Genomic DNA, 23799 nt, shown 5'->3' on the forward strand with positions numbered 1-23799 from the left:
TTTCATTTATTTATGTTAGAAATTTGGATTACATGTAGGCCTAAGTAATTACATTGTAAGGATGGAAGGATGAATATGTATTTAAGCAAAAACTTATCCACCCAAAACAGGAAACATACATCAATAATAACCAATCATAGGTGGCCACACCAACCATTTATGAGCATGTAAAAAAACAGATCAACTTTTTAGATGAAATTCAGTCATTGCCTAAAATTACTCAAAATACGCTAATTTATGCGCATTCTACATAGGCGAAATGTCATTGTTCTATCGCTCCTCCCACCTGACCCTCCCCCAATTACCTACTTCCCCTCTTCCATAGAACCTAATAAGTGATCAACTCCAGGACAGGAAATGGCGACGGCGGGGAGCCGGACCTCGTCGTCGGGAATGTATGAGTCAAATAACGGCACAAACGTTGGATATAGTCCTCAGGGAAACTCAAGCACTCCTGGTCTTCCAAGCTGTCCCGGTAAGGCGAAGAGTAGTGCCGGGGAAACCTCGCAATGGAGACGCAAAGAGCTACTGAAAGTCCGAAGTGTGGATCTGGTTAAGCCTGAGTCGCTGCTCCTGTCTCCCGAGACTGGGACGGCCCCGATATCAGTGCAACTGCACTTGTCTATGTCCTCGCCTGGTGCGGTGCAGGCTACTTTATTAGAGCAAACTCACTACATTCAGCAGAGCAACTCACTAACCGATCACCGTGTCTCAGATAAAACAAGTACTAGTTTGTCTACAGACGCTCAGGAATTATTGAACACTTATTTACCAATCAGCAGCGACCATCTCAGTCCCGATAATGGTGCTACCCGAACTTCAATAGAAGTGAGCGCAACACAAAATAGGTAAGGTTTATAAGATTGGCTCTTGTGCATGGATTTTTGATGATCATTAATACTTTGTTGGTTGCATTCTGTCAGTTGCAGACATAACAGCTTGTAATTTGTTGCACAATTTTACATTGATTTGTGAGATTTCCTCATCTTAACTTCGATTTATTGAATTCAAGTGCGTCTTTACTGTAAAGCCTGACAGTAAACGTTTTATTGGTTTATAAATGATTAATTAATAATGATTATGCTTCTTATGTTGGCTATTTATATATTCTAATTATTCAAACGCATATCCCAATTCCAAGACAGGATAATTTAAGGTCTGAAATGCTCCGTCTCTAACCCAGTATAACTTTTTGTGTAAACTATAAAGGAAAAAGTGATACTTTTCACTGCCTATTTACAGATGTGCCATAGCAGCACTAGGTTGCACTAGCAATTGGTTGTCTGGGAGTAAGATATTTAAATGTCATTACACTGAGAACGTAGGTGAAAAGCAAACAATATTTAAATACAATTGTTTTATTTATAAACATTTTGGATTGAAATAATTTATGTATGACAAACTCAGATCTATAGCAGGTCACGTGCTTCAAGCCGGTATTCCAATTCTACTGTTGATCCTTTGCTATGCAATGTTATACCATTCAAATAAATGTACACACACACTGCAATATATCTCTCAAAAACAATGTGACCTGTCATAATAATGTTACTAATTTACTCCTTGTTTTGTAATGGTTGTCATAAAAAATGAGTCAGCGTCTAGGTGTTTATTTCTGTGAGTAGTGTTTAACAATCAACGTCTTAGTGTCAGTTATGGTTCCCGGTTAATTTACAGGGCATGCAGGTGCTTAGGCTCACTGAAAATGTAAATTCTGTGTACCTTTACAGAATGAAGAGCCTCGGTTAATGAGTGATATATAGTGCATAGATCATTGAACATAATCACATGAGAAAGACAGGAGTCGCCTTGGATGAATTACAGCTTTTTAGAAAAGAAAGATTGTGAGACGACAATTTGTTGCAACATGAGACGTTGGCTTTTGGAACTGTGCATATAATAAAAGATGAATAGGATGTTGAAAGCTAAAGAAATGGATGGAAAGAGAGCTGGATTCCATTGTGGCGTTTCTTGTCCGGGATAATGGGCCAAGGCAAAACATCAGTATCCCCTCGCTGCACAAATGTAGAATTCCAACAAACAACTGAACCCCATTCACCGAGACCCACTACTGGACCTCAGAGGCCTAAACCTTTTCTGACACAATCGTTTCCAGGTTGACCTTTAGTCCTTTCTCCGCTGATCCTTTAGAAACAACACAATGAAATATACAGAACATTTAGACATTTCTGTATTATTACAAATTAACACAACAGCGTTCATAATTGTAAGCAGCATACAGAAATGTTGGTCATTTCACTAACCACGTTTCCATCCACAGTTTTTATGTGAGTTAAGTCATGCTGTATAAAAAAAACAACAGCAGCTGTGATGGAAACATCGCTACAATTTTATTAATGCTGACAGATAGTTTGTTCGTTCGACAAGGTGGGATCTTTTTGTCTGTAAAATGATTTATGTGATGGTGGTGGAAACGCCTCTGTGTACAAATATTGACATCATTTACATCATATCGAAGTAAATTTGGAGTCACCCGACGATATGGTGTGTGGTCTTCCCCCTACAACTCGGGAACCATGCAGTTTATTAGGCAACAAATTAAATAAGTTAAGATGAACTTCACAGGGTGGTGAAAGTGCATTGTGATGAGCTTGATGCTCCTTTCCAATAAATATCGAGGGTCTTGTTCTGGTGATATGATGACCGATGCTTTACTGCCATTTGACAAATGCAGTGCCTCTAGAAAGTATTAATACCCTTTACTTATTCTACTTTTTGTTGTTTACAGCCTGAATTCAAAATGGATGACATTTATCACCCATTGCTACACATAATAATACCCAATAATGACGAAGTAAAGACATATTTTTTTTGATTTTAGCAAAAAAAAATGAAAATGAAATACAGAAATGTCTCATTTACATAAGTATTCACACCCCTGAGTCAATACACGTTAGAATCACCTTTGGTAGTGATTACATCTGTGAGTCTTTCTGTCTAAGTCTCTTAAGCGCTTTGCACACCTGGATTGTAACAGCCCAAGGAGTGCCCAGCTGTTAAATGCTTCTGGTACAAAGTTAGACAATTAATTTTAAGTGCATGAATGTAAATATTCAATGCTTTGCTTCTACTACTTTACTTAACGTTGGTGGCTCCTTGAATCTCTCAATCAATCATAGATTGAGCCCAGGACAAATATACTTGACTCTGTAAAGAATAATCTCATTTAACGCCCAACACATACAAATAAACAGTCTATAATGAACAAAAATATAATCGCAACATGTAAAGTGTTGGTCCCAAACAAACTTTTTTAACAAATCAAAAACTGAAAAATTGGGCGTGCAAAATTATTCAGCCCCTTTACTTTCAGTGCAGCAAACTCTCTCCAGAAGTTCAGTGAGGATCTCTGAATGATCCAATGTTGACCTAAATGACTAATGATCATAAATACAATCCACCTGTGTGTAATCAAGTCTCCGTATAAATGCACCTGCACTGTGATAGTCTCAGAGGAGTAAGTTAGTCCTAAATATTTCCAAAACTAAAAGCGTTGTATTTGGTACAAATCAGTCACTAAACACTAAACCTCAACTACGTCTCGTAAAGAATATTGTGGAAATTGAGCAAGTTGAGGTGACTGAACTGCTTGGAGTAACCCTGGATGGATTGTAAACTGTCATGGTCAAACCATATTAATAAAACAGTAGCTAAGATGGGGAAAAGTCTGTCAAATCACGTGCGCCAAATACAACAGGTGTGGTGGACCTTACAGTGAAATGCTTACTTACAGGCTCTAACCAATACTGCAAAAAGGGTATTAGGTGAACAATAGGTAAGTAAAGAAATAAAAACAACAGTAAAAAGACAGGCTATATACAGTAGCGAGGCTATAAAAATAGCGAGGCTACATGCAGACACTGGTTATTCAGGCTGATTGAGGTAGTATGTACATGTAGATATTGTTAAAGTGCATATGCATTTATGATGAACAAGAGTAGCAGTAGCATAAAGAGAGGTTGGCGAGTGGTGTGTGGCGGGACACAATGCAGATAGCCCGGTTAGCCAAAATGCGGGAGCACTGGTTGGTCAGGCCATTTGAGGTAGTATGTATATATGTACATGAATGTATAGTTAAAGTGACTGTGCATATATGATAAACAGAGAGTAGCAGCAGCGTAAAAGAGGGGTGGGGGGGACACACACAATGCAAATAGTCCGGGTAGCCATTTGATTACCTGTTCAGGAGTCTTATTGCTTGGGGGTGAAAACTGTTGAGAAGCCTTTTTGTCCTAGACTTGGCGCTCCGGTACCGCTTGCCATGCGGTAGTAGAAAGAGCAGTTTATGACTGGGGTGGCTGGGGTTTTTTGATAATTTTTAGGGCCTTTGACACCGCCTGGTGTAGAGGTCCTGGATGGCAGGCAGATTAGCCCCAGTGATGTACTGGGCCGTACGCACTACCCTCTGTAGTGACTTGCGGTCGGAGGCCGAGCAATTGCCGTACCAGGCAGTGATGCAACCGATGTTGCAGCTGTAGAACCTTTTGAGGATCTCAGGACCCATGCCAAATCTTTTTAGTTTCCTGAGGGTAATATGCTTTGTCATGCCCTCTTCACGACTGTCTTGGTGTGTTTGGACCATTCTAGTTTTTTGGTGATGGACTGCTTTTCTCCACTACATCACCGGATTCCTGCCACAAGCTCTACCATTACACCGAATCATCGCTGCTAGCTACCGGGTGGCTACTGTGGCCAACACCCCTGTCCAGAAGCAAGCACCAGTTAGCCTCGAGCTAGGCCCATCTCCCGGCAAGCCAACGAAGTACACCAACTACAATTCGTCTCTTGCCAATTGGCCTCGACCCTTTGACGACACGGCACCCCGCCAATCCATCACGACCCGGTCTGCTGACATTCTGCTGATGTGCTCTCAACCAGAATCTCTGTGTCATGGATGTCAGTGAAGACCCATCTGCTTGCTCCGGCCCGCTAGCTTTCTGAATGCTGTGTCTCCCGCTTGCCTAGCGTAGTAACGACTAACGAACAGCTCCCTGTTTAATCTATTGCTGATCATTGGACCCTATGATCACTTGGCTACACAGCTGATGCCTGCTGGGCTGTTCATTAACACGGTACTTCATTTTGTTTATCTGTCGGCCCCAGCTTCGAACTCAGGCCCTCAGCTAACTGACCCTCCCTGCCCATTCACCACATTGTTGTTGTCTTAGCTGTTTATCCGTTGTTGTCTTACCCCTTTCTGTCTTAGCTCTCCCAATCAACACCTGTGATTGCTTTATGCCTCTCTCTAATGTCAATATGCCTTGTATACTGTTGTTTCGGTTAGCTCTCATTGTTTTATTTTACTGCGGAGCCCCTAGTCCCGCTCAACATGCCTTAGATAGCTCTTTTGTCCCACCCCCCACACACGCAGAGACCTCACCTAGCTTAACTGGTGCTTCCAGAAATGCAACCTCTCTCATCTTCACTCAATGCCTAGGTTTACCTCCACTGTACTCCACTGTACTCGCACCCTACCATACCCTTGTCTTTACATTATGCCCTGAATCTATCCTACCACTCCCAGAAATCTGTACTTTTTATTCTCTGTTCCCAACACACTAGACGACCAGTTCTTATAGCCTTTAACCGTACCCTCATCCTACTCCTCCTCTGTTCCTCTGGTAATGTAGAGGTTAACCCAGGCCCTGTGTGTCCCCAGGCACTCTCATTTGTTGACTTCTGTAACTGTAAAATCCTTGGGTTCATGCATGTTAACATAGGAAGCCTCTTCCCCAAGTTTGCTTTATTCACTGCTTTAGCACATTCCGCCAACCCTGAATCCTGGCTTAGGAAGGCCACCAAAAATGTAGAGATTTCCATCCCCAACTACAACATTTTCCGTCAACATAGAACTGCTGAAGGGGGCGGAGTTGCAATTTACTGCAGAGAGAGCCTGCAGAGTTCTGTCATACTATCCAGGTCTATGCCCAAACAGTTCGAGCTTCTACTTTTAAAAATCCATCTCTCCAGTAATAAGTCTCACTGTTGCCGCTTGTTATATACCCCCCTCAACTCCCAGTTGTGCCCTGGACACCATATGGAAATTGATTGCCCCCCATCTATCTTCAGAGTTCGTACTATTATGTGACCTAAACTGTGATATATTTAACCCCGGCAGTCCTACAATCTAAGCTAGATGCCCTCAATCTCACAGAAATGATCAATGAAGCTACCAGGTACAACCCTAAATCTGTAAACATGGGCACTCTCACAGATATCAACCTGACCAACTTGCCGTCTAAATACACCTCTGCTGATTTCAACCAGGATCTCAGCGATCACTGCCTCATTCCCTCCGTCCGTTATGGGTATATGGTCAAACGACCGCCCCTCATCACTGTCAAATGCTCCCTAAAACTCCTCTTGAGCAGGCCTTTCTAATCGACCTGGCCCGGATATTGACCTCATCCCGTCAGTAGAGGATGCCTGGTTGTTCTTTAAAAGTGCTTTCCTCACCATCTTAAATAAGCATGCCCCTTTAAAAAAAAAATCAACTAAGAACAGATATAGCCCTTGGTTCATCCCAGACTTGACTGCCCTTGACCAGCACAAAAACATTCTGTGGCGTACTACAATAGCATCGAATAGTCCCCGCGATATGCAACTTTTCAGGGAGGTCAGGAACCAATATACACAGTCAGTTAAGAAAGCGAAGGCTAACAAACAGATCACCAAGCATTTCGAATCCCACCGTACCTTCTCCGCTATGCAATCCGGTTTCCGAGCTTGTCACGGGTGCACCTCAGCCACGCTCAAGGTCCTAAACGATATTATAACCGCCACTGATAAAAGACAGTACTGTGCAGCCGTCTTCATCGACCTGGCCAAGGCTTTCGACTCTGTCAATCACCGCATTCTTATCGGCAGACTCAACAGCCTTAATTTCACTAATGACTGCCTTGCCTGGTTCACTAACTACTTCTCAGATGGAGTCCAGTGTGTGAAATCTGAGGGCCAAACCTCTGGCAGTCTCTATCTGGGTGCCACAGGGTTCAATTATTGGGCCGACTCTTTTCTCTGTATATATCAATAATGTCGCTCTTGCTGCAGGGGTTCTTTGATCCACCTCTACGCAGACGACACTATTCTGTATACATCATGCCCTTCTATGGACACTGTGTTAACAAACCTCCAAATGAGCTTCAATGCCATACAACACTCCTTCTGTGGACTCCAACTGCTCTTAAATGCTAGTAAAACAAAATGCATGCTCTTCAACCGATCACTGCCTGCACCCGCCCACCTGACCAGCATCACTACTCTGGACGGTTCTGACCTAGAATATGTGGACAACTATAAATACCTAGGTGTCTGGCTAGACTGTGAACTCTCCTTCCAGACTCATATTAAGCATCTCCAATCCAAAATTAAATCTGGAATTGGCTTCCTATTTTGCAACAAAGTCTCCTTCACTCACGCTTCCAAACATACCCTCATAAAACTGACTATCCTACCTATCCTTGACTTTGGCGATGTCATTTACCAAATAGCCTCCATCACTCTACTGAGCAAATTTGATGCAGTCTATCACAGTGCCATCCGTTTTGTCACCAAAGCCCCATATAATACCCATCACTGCGACCTGTATGCTCTCGTTGGCTGGTCCTCGCTACATTTTCGTCGCCAAACCCACTGGCTCCAGGTCATCTATAAGTCTTTGCTAGGTAATGCTCTACCTTATCTCAGCTCACTGGTCATCATAGCAACACCCACCCGTAGCATGCACTCCAGCAGGTATATTTCACTGGTCATCCCCAAAGCCAACATCTGCTTTGGCCGCCTTTCCTTTCAGTTCTCTGCTGCCAATGACTGGAACGAATTGCAAAAATCACTGAAGTTGGAGACTTATATCTCCCTCACTAACTTTAAGCGTCAGCTGTCAGAGCAGCTTACTGATTGCTGCAGGTACACAGCCCATCTGTAAATAGCCCATCCAACCAACTACCTACCTCATCCCCATATTTGTTTTTGTTTTTCTGCTCTTTTGCACACCTGTATTTCTACTTGCACCATCTACTTGCACCACCCATCTATCACTCTAGTGTTCATTGCTAACTTGTAATTACTTCGCCACTTTTGTCTATTTATTGCCTTACATACTTCATTTGCACACACTGTATACTGATTTCTCTATTGTGTTATTGACTGTACTTTTGTCTATCCCATGTGTAACTCTGTGTTGTTGGTTTTGTCGTGCTGCTTTGCTTTATCTTGGCCAGGTCGCAGTTGTAAATGAGAACTTGTTCTCAACTGGCCTACCTGGTTAAATAAAGGTGAAAAAATACCTGATCCGGTCTAGACTCACTAGCCAGTTGAAGCTAGCTAGCTGCTTATAAAATTAGCTTTGGGCAACAGGGTAGCTGGCTAGCTATATATTTTCATGTATAGGAGAATAACAAGTGGCTACCTAGTTAATACTTAGTCACATGGATTCCTAAATCATTGTTGAGAATATTGAAAATAACTGCAGTTTCTACTGGTCTTTGTTTTCAGGCTGGTTGCATTTGTGCTAGCTAGGATGTTACCAAGCTCAAGCTAACTAGCTACCCCAGAAGTTTCTAATAACATCTGTATCAAATATATTTGCAAACATGTTTGATACTGCTCGTTTGATCTTGCTCTTATTTCAATTGCTCACTCATACGTTTTCCCATTCGGGTCATGTGAAAGAAATGCTATAACCCCCAACCACATTTTGCCTGTGGATGGGTCTCTACAGAAGGTGTAAACAGAACAGCCAAATGGTTACTTGCATAGTAGCAATATCAGAAATAAATACTGTCAATAAAATAATATACATTATTTATAAGAACAAAAACAATATCAGTGATAGATCAGGTCAAGTTATATGCATACAATCAGGGGTAAAGTGGCTGAGCAGCAGGATAAAAAAATGAATTCAGAAACGTATAGTGTATGTGTTAGGAGAGAGTAATTTGAATAGAGGCACTGCAGATAGTGCTGATGACTGGTCAGTCCGAACCACGCATGAACAAGGGAATCTTTATTTGGAGAGCCTGTTTCTGTCCTGCCCTTGAGTTAGGCGCAGGGTATGTGTTGTCCATAGCCTCTTCGTCAGCAAAACTCCCATATCTTCTCAAAAAGATAAGTTTGTCTAGCTGTGTCCAGTCCAGGTGGTGCTTGTACAAGCAGACCATCTATGGGATGAAGGATGTCAGCGTTGCACAGCAACTGAAACCTGGTCCCGACTGAGTCCGAACACTCCTTGGCGACAACAACACCAGGCTCCAGAGCATCAAAGCTGTAAAACAGGAAATAACAAAACAAATGTAGAAGACATTACATTCTTGCACAACATCAAATCAATCACATCAATTCACCTCCTAAGTTTAGATAAGAAGAATAACCTCATACAATGCAATGAAAATTATATTCACCTGAAGTGCTGGTATTGCTTGATCTGTGGCCGCGGCCTGAAGTACAGAGTCAGGTGTTGTTGCCAGCAGATAGCTTTCCACCAACACCGTACCATCCTCCAGTCCAACCAGCTGTGGGATGTTGACCCCTGTCACAGTGCTGCCCTCCACAACACCAGCAATCTCCGACAAAGTGTTCACTCTGGTCTTTCTGAAGCACTGCTTGATGAGGCTGAAGCACTAGTCGGGGGCAACTTGGTGTGGCCTGTGATCAGGAAGTAAAGGTCCAGACTGTGATGTAGCTTTTGCATGGTCCACCAGGCACAATACCAGAGCACAGACTTGTTCTTGTTTTGGCCACTTTAGTTGTGAGGAGTTAAAAAGTAGATTGGACCTGGCTGCATCGGGTCAGAAGGATAGTGCACCTGCAAACAGCAAAAGAACATTAAGAAAAGTTAATGAACAGAAAAATAATGTAAATCGTATCAATATAATTTTTTGAGGCATCATTGTCAGGTAAGTTTCACTTACCTACAAATGTGCAGAGCAGCAGCACTGCATACAGAAACATAATCTTGGAAACTGGAAGTTAAAATGATAACACACAGCCAGACTACACGTGACTCTGTAAAATACAGAAATAATGTGAGATTAATAAAAGTAGTGCCAATCATGTTGGAGGTCAATTAAATAATCAAAACGTGTTGTTTATGTTTTACATATCAAGTGTTGTCATCGATTCCTTGTAGAGATGCCACACTGCTGCTTTTGTCACATGGGATGGCAGCAGCTTTCCACCAAAGTGTTTGTGTCCTATTTTGGCATTATTATACAATAGATAGCCATAATCACCTTCAGACACACCTGGCTAACTTAATGGGTCATCTGGCGAAGTGGAGTGTTTTGTTTAGACATTCTAGCTAAACAATTAATCATAATCCTAATCCATAGAGTACTGGCAATACAAGCCGATTGTCATAGCTAGCTAAAGTTCACCAAATATGTTCAATGTTAGCTCATTAGCTAGCTAACATTAGGCTAAAACTAGCAATGCAAATGGATTTCTGAGATAATATTACTACACACAGATCATAAATGTAATGTTAGCTAGCGAGCCAGCCATCTAACGTCAGCTAGCTAGCTAACAGTAAGCTTCAATTTAGGGTCTTTTGTTTATACATGGAGCTAGCTAGCTAGTTAAACAAGGAATCATAATCCCAATTCATAGAGTACTAGCAATACAAACCGATTGTCATAGCTAGCTAAAGTTAACAAAATATGTTCAATGTTAGCTAGCTAACATTATGCTGTAACTATCAATGCGAAATGGTATTCTGAGATCGTATTACTACACACAGATCATAAACGTAATGTTTGCTAGCGAGCCAATAGTCTAATGTCAGCTAGCTAGCTAACAGTAAGCTTTAACTTGCAATGAAATAACTTTATGGTTTGAAACTTATATCTTAAACTGTAGCCAGACTCTTTTCCGTATACATGGATGAATGCTTCACGTCCGACTACAACCCCTTTCATTAAAAGTTTTGCATGTATAGCTTGCTTGGCCCATTGTTGTGTCAAGTCACTCTGGTTCACACTGACCGTGTGCAATGCCATAAGAATCATCTTAAACTTCAGCCCCCACCCAAACTCTGACCATTTTACCCTGCCGTACCAGAGCTGGTTAGGCTGTTTTCATGTTATCCTGAGCGTTGGTGACTGTAACTGTGCTCCTGGCAACAACTGAATTATGCTTTTTTGCTGACGTTTACTGACACCGGCCATATTCAACCAGTGTTGAGCGTTTGTAAATTCATCAGTTATTCTGCGCACTGCTACACTCAGACGAGAGTGTTCTGAAATAGGTGTTGCAGTGATGTTCTATTGAAATGGATACTTGCATACGGGAGTATTTTGTTAAGTTTTGATACTCAATACATGTTTTTTAAGCCGCATTAGACAGGATTACCTTCACATACTGACCAGCTCAAATAGACAGAAGCGTGTTATATGGCAGACCAATCCAAACTCATCTGTCGGCATGTCCGGCCACTCATTATTTTAGCCAATCATGGCTAGCGGGAAGGTTGCTGACTTTTTCTGTGGATTAATCAACTAGGCTCGTAATTTAACAATTGTATTCCTATTTGGCATACAAGTTTGTTATTATGAAAGTTCACATGTTCGAGAAGGCAAATCTGCCCAAAAAACAATTTATTTTTATTTTTTAAGTTTACATTCAAACGGCTCTCTTGTGTAGTGACTCGCGACATACACCTAGTTTCCTGAAACGGGTCACATATGTTAGTAGATTAAGAAGATAGCAGTCTTCATTTCACCTGTCACATAATTTGTCATTATGAAGCTCACTGGCAGTCCCCGGTCACGTGGTGTATGTTTACAAGCACTCAACGACCAGAGACCGGAGCCTTGTGAGTCACTCACTGTTGTGTTGCATGTGCCAGATTATCTAGTTACAGTACTAAATTCACAACTAAATGTTTACCAGCTAGATATCTTATAACTATTACGTTAGCTGTCTAAAACGTGCTAAATGCTCTCCAGTTGTGCATTTAATAGCTAGTTAGCTATCTAGTTAAGTGGTTAGCTTCTTCCTTGCTGTCTGTTTGTTTTGTGCATGCAGCAAACTGTGAGTAGCATTTTCAGGTACTTGTACACTTGTATAGTTTAGGCCAGAGACTGTATAAAATAGTTTGCAATATGCTCGTTATCATTTAGTTAGCATTCTCTATGGGATTTTACATGTACTTGTTAGCATTGCTAACCTTCGGATTACATATCCTCAATGTGTTTTGAAAACAGCGGCCCTTGTGTTCAAATCCAGTATTGCCGAATATCCTGGTATGGCACAAGGTCGGTATGAAAATCTGGATACTGCCCAAGCCTAGATTTAATGGCTATCTTCAACTAGGTCTTTATCTGATAACCTTTCCAAAGGTCATGCGTTGTTGAGAGAGCGAAGCCTGGTAGTCGGCCTATTTCTGTAGCCCTGCCCCAGCGGTAGCACTGGACTCCTCAGGTTTGGTGGGGTTTAGATTTTGTTTAACCAGCCTTCCCGGGCCTCCCCACAGTCACCAGAACCGGCTGTTTAAAGCCCGGGTTAGCTCAACGCTAAGAGCTGGAGGCCGCCAACAAAAGGCCTGGATATTTCCATCCCCATTAGGCGTGTTGGCAGGCCTAGGGTCGCCCCTCCCAGATTCTGTTTAGTTAGCAGCAGGACGAGGCAAGCTGGAGATTACATGTGAAAAGTAAGCACATGGGTTCCTGCCTAAACAGAGTCAGATTACCAGTTAAAACAACGGGTCTCTTGCAGGCCCTCAGTAGACGCATTCAACACAGCCCACATACACACAGATGTGTGTATACACACACACACACACACACACACTTTCACGTGACGACATGTTCTGAAAATAGCCCTCCTAAAATCATATGGCACTGATACTACACACTCCTTCAAATTTGAAGCAGCAAGTAAGGAAATAAGAACAAAGAGTATGACATATTATGTGAGTGTTCTGGAGGCTTGTGGAGGTGAGAGAGGCTAGAGTCATTTACTGAATGAATATACAGTGCCTTTGGAAAGTATTCAGACCCCCAGACTTTTTCCACGTTTTGTTACGTTACTGTCACGCCCTGGTCTTAGTATTTTGTGTTTTCTTTATTAATTTGGTCAGGCCAGGGTGTGACATGGGTTTTTTATGTGGTGTGTTTTGTCTTGGGGTTTTGTTAGGTATTGGGTTTGTGGCTTAGTGGGGGTATCTAGTATAGTCTATGGCTGTCTGGAGTGGTTCTCAATCAGAGGCAGGTGTTTATCGTTGTCTCTGATTGAGAACCATATTTAGGCAGCCATATTCTTTGAGTGTTTCGTGGGTGATTGTTCCTGTCTCTGTGTTTGTTTTGCACCAGTATAGGCTGTTAGGTTTTCGTGTTTCGTTTATTGTTTTGTTAGTTTGTTCATGTGTAGAGTCTTTATTAAAGTACCATGAATAGAAACCATGCTGCATTTTGGTCCGCCTCTCCTTCACCGCAAGAAAACCCTAACAGTTACAGACGTATTCTAAAATGGATTAAATAAATAGAAATCCTCAACAATCTAATACCCCATTACGCCAAAAACAAGTTTTTAGAATTTGTTGCACTTTTATTATAAATAAATACCTTATTTACATAAGTATTCAGACCCTTTGCTATTAGACTCGAAAGCTCAGGTGCATCCTGTTTCCATTGATCATCCTTGAGATGTTTCTACAACTTGGAGTCCGCCTGTGGTAAATTGTGAGAGAAAAAAAAAGTTGTGCCAACTCTGTTCTACCCAAAGGAGTTGAGTCGCATAACTATAGCTGGCCATTTATGCGTATGGGGAACTTGCTTTGAATTGTCTGAAATAAAATATATATGACTATATGATGTATTCATACCAAGTAACACGTGAACTTTAATTTATTAGGGCCTAAAAGTAGCTCTATTAAGAATTGTTCACTTATTGAACACGATGAGGGTGACGGAATAGGAATTGTGAGTTACGTGCGCTGGGAGTGAACCCCAAGCCAAAAACATTGTCAGGGGCGGCAGGTAGCCTAGTGGTTAGAGCGTTGGACTAGTAATCAAAAGGTTGCAAGATCAAATCCCTCAGCTGACAAGGTAAAAATCTGTCATTTTGAACAAGACAGGTAACCCACTGTTCCTAGGCCATCATTGAAAATAGGAATTTGTTCTTAACTGACTTGCCTGGTTAAATAAAGGTAAACAAATAAAAATTCAAGTGACTGGCGTGTGAGATCCAAAAGGTGATCAGTGGAGGCATACATAATTGGGAGAAACTTAAGCGCTCAAAGCTACTGTAACCTCAGTGGGGAATCCTGTAATATCAGAAAAATTGGATCAATAGCTCTTGTGTTTCATCGCAGAGGCTGTTCTGGCCCAGATTGACAAGTATAATTTTACAACCAGATTACGAGTTGATAAACTGAAAGTTGTAATAGTAGCTTGGGTGATAGATTGTTATTTTCACTCCCGATCCCCTCTGAGTTTTGCCATGGGCGATCATCTTGTAAACAAGACGGTGTCAGAGCCAATTAATTGGTCCTCTCTCAGGCACATGCTCCATGTATGTCCATAGGGGGGTAGTTGGCAGATCAACAATGGACAAAGGCATACATTGTGGGGCCCTCTCTTCTGATTCCAAGCCCCTCTTGTCACGTAACGAGGAGGGTCCCTTGACTCTACTTTGCCCCTCATTAGTTACATCCTGAGCTGTTTATAGAAGGGCTTGGAAATGCTTTCTTAGCCACTCCTTTCTTGCACAGTGTGTTCATCTGGGCAGCTGCCTTGGCCTCCTCACACTCCCCCAGATCAAGTTGTTTTGTTTCAAGCCACGTTTCCTCAAGCAGATTGCTGAAAACGCTGGCTTGTGCCTGGCTGAATGCTGCTGCGTTATTCATCTTTTCACCCTCATTTGAGTGTCCCTGCCTTTGACGACAGCGAGGGAGGCACTTTTTTTCAACTATCCACGAGCCAGTTTTAATCTTTAAGAGTCTTGGGAGAGATTATACATGTTGTTAGAGGCTCTGAGTTTCTTAGCGAGATACTATCTTGTCTTACAATAGAGCTGTTACCTGGTAGTCTAGTCAAAAACAACTTCTGATAGCCTCTGACAGTCAGCCTCACTTATCTACCGCTCCACAGAGAAGAGAACTTTGCTTTTCTACTGCAGTGCCAACCTTGCATATTGCTCTCCCTCTCGCACTCTCTCTTTCTCTCCTTCTCTCCCTTCTCTCTTCGTCCCTGTCAGTAGTGCTAGAGGAGAGGCCATGCATGTAATTCTCTGGGTAGATTTGGCCCAGATTCTCCCATGAATCGAGTCGCTCTCAAATGTGACTGGGGAGGGCCTGCTGAAATCCTGTGAAATGTGCTGCTGCTGTTGCCTCTGCTCACTGTGAGGACGGGTGAATGGAGCGAGCAAGGGAGAATGAAAGAAAGATGGATAGTTAGAGGATAGGGGGGTGTCAACCACTGCCCCATGTAGTAGCCACCCTTGCCCTGAGGGGCTCCCATGGGGTTCTGGGTTTTTGTGTTTGGACATTTGTTAAAGTGTTTTGTGCTTTGCGTTTAATGCATGTACCCCTATGGGCCCTGTGCGAGCTCCATTGTTTTCCCCCTGTTAGCTTTCTTCTCCCGTGAGGATCCTGATGTGCACAAGGACAGCAGCTCCAAACATGATCTCAGAGAGATAATGACTGCAGCAGCCAGTATCTCATCCAATATAAATGAGGAAAGGGGGCAGTTCATGGGCAGTTCATGAACTATATCTACAGACTCCCATGCTAGCTTCTCTGCTATATACACAGTTATCCAGCTTCAGAATAAAGGTTACTACAAGCTCCATTCCGCTGATCTACGTGTGCATGCAGGCACGTGGGTGGAGTAGGAATTTTGGAGTAGCGGGGACACCTTTTGGTAACATGATATCCTTGACGGTCCCACTCCCATTCACAAGGGGGCAATGGCAACGTATTTTATTTTTGTCTTGATTTTGTGAAAACAAGAAAGAGTCGCCTTTCCTTGCTAGTAGTAGCTACAGTGGTTCCTCCTTTAAAAGTTGCGAGCTTACACCGTGGGACTTAGAGGTACCCAGCGTCACGGCTTCATTGCTCCAGACCACCACAAGGGGGAGGTAGAGCACTCATTATGCATTTGGGTCCCACGGTTTTTATATGACCAATCATATCGAGTGGTTCCAATGATGAATTTAATGCGAGCCACCTGTCCCTGGTGACTTTCTTCAGCAAAGATGGCTGACAAAACGTTATGGGGGAAGCAGATGTAAGTAGTTATAACGAGTCAAGCTAAAAACATACAATTGAGAGGAATATGTTAGTTCATGTAGAGACAAACGATTGTGCATATTTTTTTGTCATAAAGTTAATTTACGAAAATTGCAACTTTGCAAGTTAACTGACTAGCTAACATTAGCCAGCTAGCTCGTGGTGTAATGACATGAGTACAGTATGACTTGTAATTCGTGTTGTTTAATGTTTTAGGGACTACTGAGAAAACAACTAGCAAACCAGGCTGTCATCTTGGGAAACAGTGGATGTAAAGAATCTAGCTAGCTAATGTAAACTCACCCCATTCCATATAAATGTGCGCAACCACAACATTCAAATGAGGCTACAAAGAAAACTAATGGGACTGTAGCGACTGGGTTGACTTGAAAATCTGGGTTGTGAACTACGCTCCAAGCGTTGATCGACATGGTAATGGCTCTATAGTATTGGAGAAAAGTTGAAAAAAAATGGCCCTCCGTTACATCTAGACGTGTCATGTCGTAACGTGCATCACACAAAAAGCAACTATTTCTGTCTTTCAATCTCTCTCCACCAGATGTAGCACTTCTCTCATCCTTTAAAAACATTAAATGGACAGTGATGGGGGTAAGGGGGGATACCTAGTCATTTTTTGCGTCATCATTGCATACGATCATCATTCTCAAAGCCGCTGTTTACTTCTAAGATCACTTTAGCACCGCCCTAAAAACCTGATTCAAATTCGACACAAACCTTCAAATAGGTATGTAATGACACATTATATAAAATCTTTATAGTGTTTTATTTATATTTTAGAGATGATATGGTGATAAGTTGGACAGATCGAGTGAAAAAAAGCAATTTTCCCACACGACATCTGTCCTTCTCACTATCACGCATTAGTTTCGCTTCCCCACCCGCCATTTTGAAAAAGACCCGACGGGGCTCTTTGCCTTCTTGAATCATGCAGAAACGGGCAGCGTGGGGGTCATGTAATTGATTCTGTTGGAAAGGGGAGGAAATGTGCTTTACAATGGTATTGACATTACAGTTGATCTGGAAGTATTACGTTTTTGGGGCGCTAAAATAAGGTCAATTGTACGGACCAAGGCGATGTACAAAAGTGAGTGAGTTTACATTAAAGCATTTACTGCAAATTGAATGTAAAATTGTGAAAGCTTGCCTTGCCGTGTAATGCAGCTTAAGTAACTTAGCTAACGTTAGCTAACTATTTACTTGCTTAATGTGTAGTGGAGGATAAAAATAACTGTATGTTTATGGATGTATAGCTTGCTACAGTATGTAGCCGATCTGTGTGCCTATGGATCTGTAGCTAGCTACAGTATGTAGCCGATCTGTGTGCCTATGGATCTGTAGCTTGCTACAGTATGTAGCCGATCTGTGTGCCTATGGATCTGTAGCTAGCTACAGTATGTAGCCGATCTGTGTGCCTATGGATCTGTAGCTAGCTACAGTATGTAGCCGATCTGTGTGCCTATGGATGTGTAGCTAGCTACTGTATGTAGCCGATCTGTGTGCCTATGGATGTGTAGCTAGCTACAGTATGTAGCCGATCTGTGTGCCTATGGATGTGTAGCTAGCTACAGTATGTAGCCGATCTGTGTGCCTATGGATGTGTAGCTAGCTACAGTATGTAGCCGATCTGTGTGCCTATGGATGTGTAGCTAGCTACAGTATGTAGCCGATCTGTGTGCCTATGGATGTGTAGCTAGCTACAGTATGTAGCCGATCTGTGTGCCTATGGATGTGTAGCTAGCTACAGTATGTAGCCGATCTGTGTGCCTATGGATGTGTAGCTAGCTACGGTATGTAGCCGATCTGTGTGCCTATGGATGTGTAGCTATGTACAGTATGTAGCCGATCTGTGTATGGACCCTAAAACGTTAGGTTCTGAACTAATATTTATAACCTATCTAAGAACCTCAGCTATCATAGTTGTTGTATCAACCTCAAGTCTGGATGGCATTAATGAAGACTATGGATAGAGTATAATATAATAACTTTATTGTGCCAAGGATGCAAGTCCTATATACATGTACTGTAGTTATTACCACGCATGAGATTTCCACAATGTAGCCTGTACATTGAATATATTCACTGATCATGTACTCTCATATCCAATACCAGGTGTATCAAACTCCATTCGTTGAATGATGCTGTGTCTGCAGGTGTGTATTACAATTATACACTTCAACAGTGTTTACCACTCCTGCTACTGGGACATCAATGATTACACATTGTAACTATGTAATAGATTAGAAACATGATTGATTTGTAATTCATATATACAGAAAGAAAACTATGCATATCTAACTCCCTTCATCTGCATTAATCTGAGGACACAGGATAGTATTTCAATGAGACACTTAATTTCAACCAGTGGAGAATGTGAAACGCTTTATTGAAAGAAGTTCATTATCCAGGTGTTATAAATACATAATGCATTATAATTATAATAATTGTAATATTATATTATAAATACAAGTTCACTCTGTACTTCAATGCACATATGGTGTGCATTATAAAACGAGTAAGAAAGAGGAGGTTGGGAGAGAAGTAAGAACAGAGGCAGACAGCATATGATTAATGAATTACAGTGCTACCCTAATATTCTCTCAGTTCATCACAATTACATAGTGTCTCTAGCAGTGTCTCCTAAACTAACTGACTGGGCTCCCAGTCAGCCCGAAGGTTATCTTAAGAGCGGGTGAGGTGTCGATGACCGGACTGGCTTCCTCTCTCACCTCAAAATATACCTGCAGACGAGAGACAGATGGATAGAGAGAGAGCATGATTAAGCCTTTTTTTTAAAAAGTTATCATAATCATCAGGAGGTGAAATGCAAAACTGACCTTGGATCATTAACTCTGGGACTACTACATCTCTGTCTGTATTTCAATGTAAAGCATCTCTTTTGAATAATACTTCCTGTTGACCTGAACTCTCACCTATGATCATGCTTTGCCCTCTGTGTCAGCCAGTTCAGATGCGGGAGGGGTTCACCGACACAGCTGATATAGCCTAGAGGATTTAGGGAGAAGGGGAAGAGGGATAAAGTGAAGGAGAGAGACTGTTATTGTGCGTGTGTGGTCTCACCTGGTGTCCACACTAAGTGGCTACAGGGTACTTTATGCTGAAAAACAGACACTTGAGGACAAACAATAGAAGATAATGTCATTTTTAGACATAAATACCAATTGAAGCTTGATGATGACTTGATCATTTGAATCAGCTGTGTAGTGCCAAGGCAAAAACAAAAATGTGCACAGGTGTTTGGAGCATTCCGATATGCCACAGCTGGTGAGGTCTTAGGTTTGCCTCTGTATTTAAAACCTCTAGCGACGAGCAATCCCGTATCCGGGAGCGTAATCATAGCCTCAAGCGCATTACCATAACGCAACTTTTGCTATTCATGAAAATCGCAAATGAAATGAAATAAATATATTCAAACACAAGCTTAACCTTTTGTTAACAACACTGTCATCTCAGATTTTCAAAATATGCATTACAGCCAACGCTAGACAAGCATTTGTGTAAGTTTATCAAGGCATAATGCTATGCTAGGCTCCACTGGCAGCAGGCAACATTTTCACGAAAATAAGAAAAGCAACCAAATTAAATAATTTACCTTTGAAGAACTTCAGATGCTTTCACTCAGGAGACTCCCAGTTAGATAGCAAATGTTCCTTTTTTCCAAAAATAATATTTTTGTATGCGAAAAACGTCCCGTTTGTTCATCCTGCTTGGCTAAGAAATCGACCGAAAAATACTTCAACTATAATGGCAAACTTTTTTCAAAATTTACTCCATAATATTGACAGAAACACGGCAAACGTTGTTTAGGATCCATCCTCAAGGTGTTTTTAACATATGTATTCGATAATATATCCGTAGAGGCAGTTGGTTTCTCATAAGAAACGATTGGAAAAATGGCTACCTCAGTATTTTACGCAAGGTTTTCTCCGGGAGACACCAAGCGACCACTCGCCCTATATGGTCTCTGAAAGCCATTCTCCAATGGAAATGCCTAAAAAGACGTCACAACGCTGTAGACACCTTGGGGAAAACGTGGAAAACGTAAGCTGACTCCTAGCTCCTTCACAGCCATATAAGGCGTCATTGGCATGAGGCGGTTTTCAAAAAATGCGGCACTTCCTGATTGGATTTTTATCTGGGTTTCGCCTGTAACATCAGTTCTGTGGCACTCACAGACAATATCTTTGCAGTTTTGGAAACGTCCGAGTGTTTTCTTTCCAAAGCTGTCAATTATATGCATAGTCGAGCATCTTTTCGTGACAAAATATCTTGTTGAAAAAAGGAGATGTTTTTCATCAAAAAATTAAAATAGCGCCCCCTATATCTGACTGGTTAAAGGGGGATTACTCCAACTCTCTGTGAAATGCTGCAGATCTGCCCGCAGACGAGGTAGGAACACATTCCACACAGAAGAGGTGGATAGAATTCGACAGGTCAAGGTATTCTTCTTCTTCCAAACTGTGCATGTGAGACCGGATCCATGTGCAACATTTTCCTTGAAAATCCATCTATACCGCTAAAGATGACAATGTTGTATCTTGAAAAGAAGTATTGGAATTAAAAGTGAATGTTTAACCTATTAACCTGTATCATTATTTATGTATTACCAGTTGATGAAGAACAACTCCAATTTCATACATCATTGAAAATATGTCTACTGTCACGCCCTAACCTGAGTATTCTTTGTTTTCTTTATATATTTTGGTTAGGTCAGGGTGTGACATGGGTAATGTATGTGTTTTGTAGTGTCTAGGGTTTTTTGTAGGTTTATGGGGTTGTTTACCATGTAGGTGTCTAGGTAAGTCTATGGTTGCCTAGATTGGTTCTCAATTAGAGGCAGCTGTTTATTGTTGTCTCTGATTGGGAACCATATTTAGGCAGCCATCTTCTTTGGGTATTTCATGGGTTATTGTCTATGTGATGTTGCATGTTAGCACTCAGTTTCACGTTTGTGTTTGTGTTTGTGTTTGAGTTTGAGTTTGAGTTTATTTTTATTTTTACAGGGACAGTGCACATTAATCAACGTTTCAGTTAAAGTGCCGGTTTTAGCCAGCCGGCTAATTTTCAACCGCAGTCCCTGGGCAGGTTATTAAAAACAATTACAATATAGACAATAGCAACATAGGACAAGCAAGACATAGCATACAGACAGAGCAACATAGGACAAGCAAGACGTAGCATACAGACAGAGCAACATAAAACAAAAAGCAGCAAGACAAAATTCATAAAAGTAACAAAGTGTTTCCACACCTCACAAGCTACAGACAACATGGACAGCGGCAACACACAGCTAGGGACCATGTTCACAAATCTGATTGACCTTTAGCCATGTCTTCAAGCATTTTGTGAAAGTGTGATATGTGGTGCAGTTATGTGTGTCTGATGGCAGTGTATTCCAGACATGGGAAGCTCTCACAGAGAATGCAGATTTACTAAAAGTGCTTTTCCTTAGGGGAACTATACAGTCACCTCTCATGGCAGACCTTGTGGATCTGCTGCCATATGTCTGGGTTTTCTGTTTAACAAAAATATTGAGTGGAGGGGGAGCCAGGCCATTAAGGATCTTGAATACAAGACATGCGTCGGTGTATTGCACAAGATTTTCCCAACTCAAGAGCTCATGCTTTCTAAGGATGTGACAATGATGATGGCTATTGGGCTTCCTATAAAGCACTTTGAGAGCCTGTTTGTAGACAGACTGAATAGGTTTTAATGTTGTACAGCAAGCTTGGGTCCAACTAGTCAAGCAGTATGTTAAGTGGGGGAGTATCATAGATTTGAAGTACAGTTTTGCTACCTCTGTAGTCAAACAATTTCGTATAAATCGGAAATTAGCTAGGTTGAATTTGGTTATTTGAATTACCTTTTTCACATGCTTTTTAAAAGAGAGGTTGGAATCAAGTATGATGCCAAGGTACTTAAAATCGGATACCACCTGGAGCTTCTCCCCTGACACATAGACATCTGGCTCAGTAGCATCTGTTGCCCTCTTTGTGAAGAACATGCAAACAGTTTTTTTCACATTGAGATGCAAACACGAGAAAAAAAAGTTGAACTTGGACAATTTTGTGATGAGAATCTCATGGTTAACAGTATCAAAAGCCTTCCTTAGGTCCAGAAACAGCCCCAACAGCACCCCCCTTGTCCATCTTGGACTTCACATTTTCCAGAAAAAAGCAGTTGGCCGTTTCTGTGGAGTGTTTCTCTCTGAAGCCAAACTGCATGGAGTGTAATGTGAAGGGGCTGTTGTTGAGGTGGGCAATCAGTTGTTCTGCTACACACTTTTCAACAACCTTTGACACCACAGGTAGTATACTAATGGGCCTGTAGTTACTCACGTCAGCAGGGTCGCATGATTTAATGATGGCCGTTATTATGGCCGACTTCCATACCCTTGGAAACACACCGAGACCAATAGATGTGTTGGTGACCTTAGTAATGGGGCCAATGAGTGACTCTTTGTAGTTTTTAAGAAAGGTAGAGTCCAGCCCAAACACATCTTTGGCTTTAGAGTTCTTTAGTGAGTTAATCACCTTGTTCACCTTTGACTCAGTAACCTCCCTTATGATGAAGACAGGTTGAGTGTCATTCACTAGCACTGAGCCCAAGAAACAAGTGGAGGGGTTCTGTGTCAGTACCCTGACAGAGTCAATAAAGTAGGAATTGAAGGCTATTGCTATTTCGACTGCATCCTGTGTTAGATTGTTATTCACCATGATTTCTAGTCTTTTTGCAGTGTTACTATGGTCTTTCCCTGTTAACTTTTTTAGATTCTCCCATATCAATTTAGAATTTCCCTTTGCTTCACCAATTATGTTAATAAAAAAGTTTGCCTTGGCCTTTCTGATTTCTTTCATCACCTTATTTCTCAACATGGTAAACCTACGTCTGTCATGCTCTAATTTAGATTTTAGGGCTATTTTTAGAGCATAATCTCGTTCTTTCATCAATTTCCAGATTTCTCTATTTAGCCAAGGAAGAGTGCTCTTTTGGCCAGGTTTGGATTTGATTTTCTTTAGGAAGCCATTTATTGTAGTCTGGATTGTAGATAGAAAAACCTGACTATCAGCTTCCACGTCTGTATAGGACAAGAGATCATTCCAGTTTATTCCCTTAATTGCTTTTTCAAAATAATTGAATTCACTCTTAGGTATTCTGAGTTGATCCGGCTTTCTAACAGTAGAGAGGTTAAACCTGCTCTTAGACAGCTTTCTGGCTATAAGTGTCAGATTATGATCAGACGGCCCAGTAACCATATTGAATGATTTAGTCACTCTCTCTGGTTCATTACTGAACACCAAATCAATCTGTGTTTTAGAGCAACAAGTCACCCTGGTTGGCCCTTTAACTAGCTGTGTAAGGTCAAAGGTATTAGTGATCCGTTTGAGGGTTTTCCTACAACACTTGTCTTCATAATTAATATTAAAATCTCCCATTAAGATGACCTCTTTCCCAAATCACATTCCCTAAGCATGGTATTAAACTGATCAAAAAACACACTTTTGGTGGAAGGT

General features: G+C 41.5%; 1 protein-coding gene across 1 annotated transcript in view; it reads left to right on the forward strand.

The window, feature by feature from the left end:
• The first annotated feature begins 315 nt into the window (after positions 1-315).
• The window catches only part of LOC110509539 (mitogen-activated protein kinase kinase kinase 1-like), an 87892-nt gene continuing 64408 nt past the window's right edge, over positions 316-23799 (forward strand). The window contains exon 1 of the mRNA XM_036968138.1: positions 316-848. The gene's annotated coding sequence lies outside the window, so the exon portion shown is untranslated. The remainder of the gene's footprint in view (positions 849-23799) is intronic.

This window comes from Oncorhynchus mykiss, chromosome Y, assembly GCF_013265735.2.
Source record: "Oncorhynchus mykiss isolate Arlee chromosome Y, USDA_OmykA_1.1, whole genome shotgun sequence".
NCBI classification, from domain to species: Eukaryota; Metazoa; Chordata; class Actinopteri; order Salmoniformes; family Salmonidae; genus Oncorhynchus; species Oncorhynchus mykiss.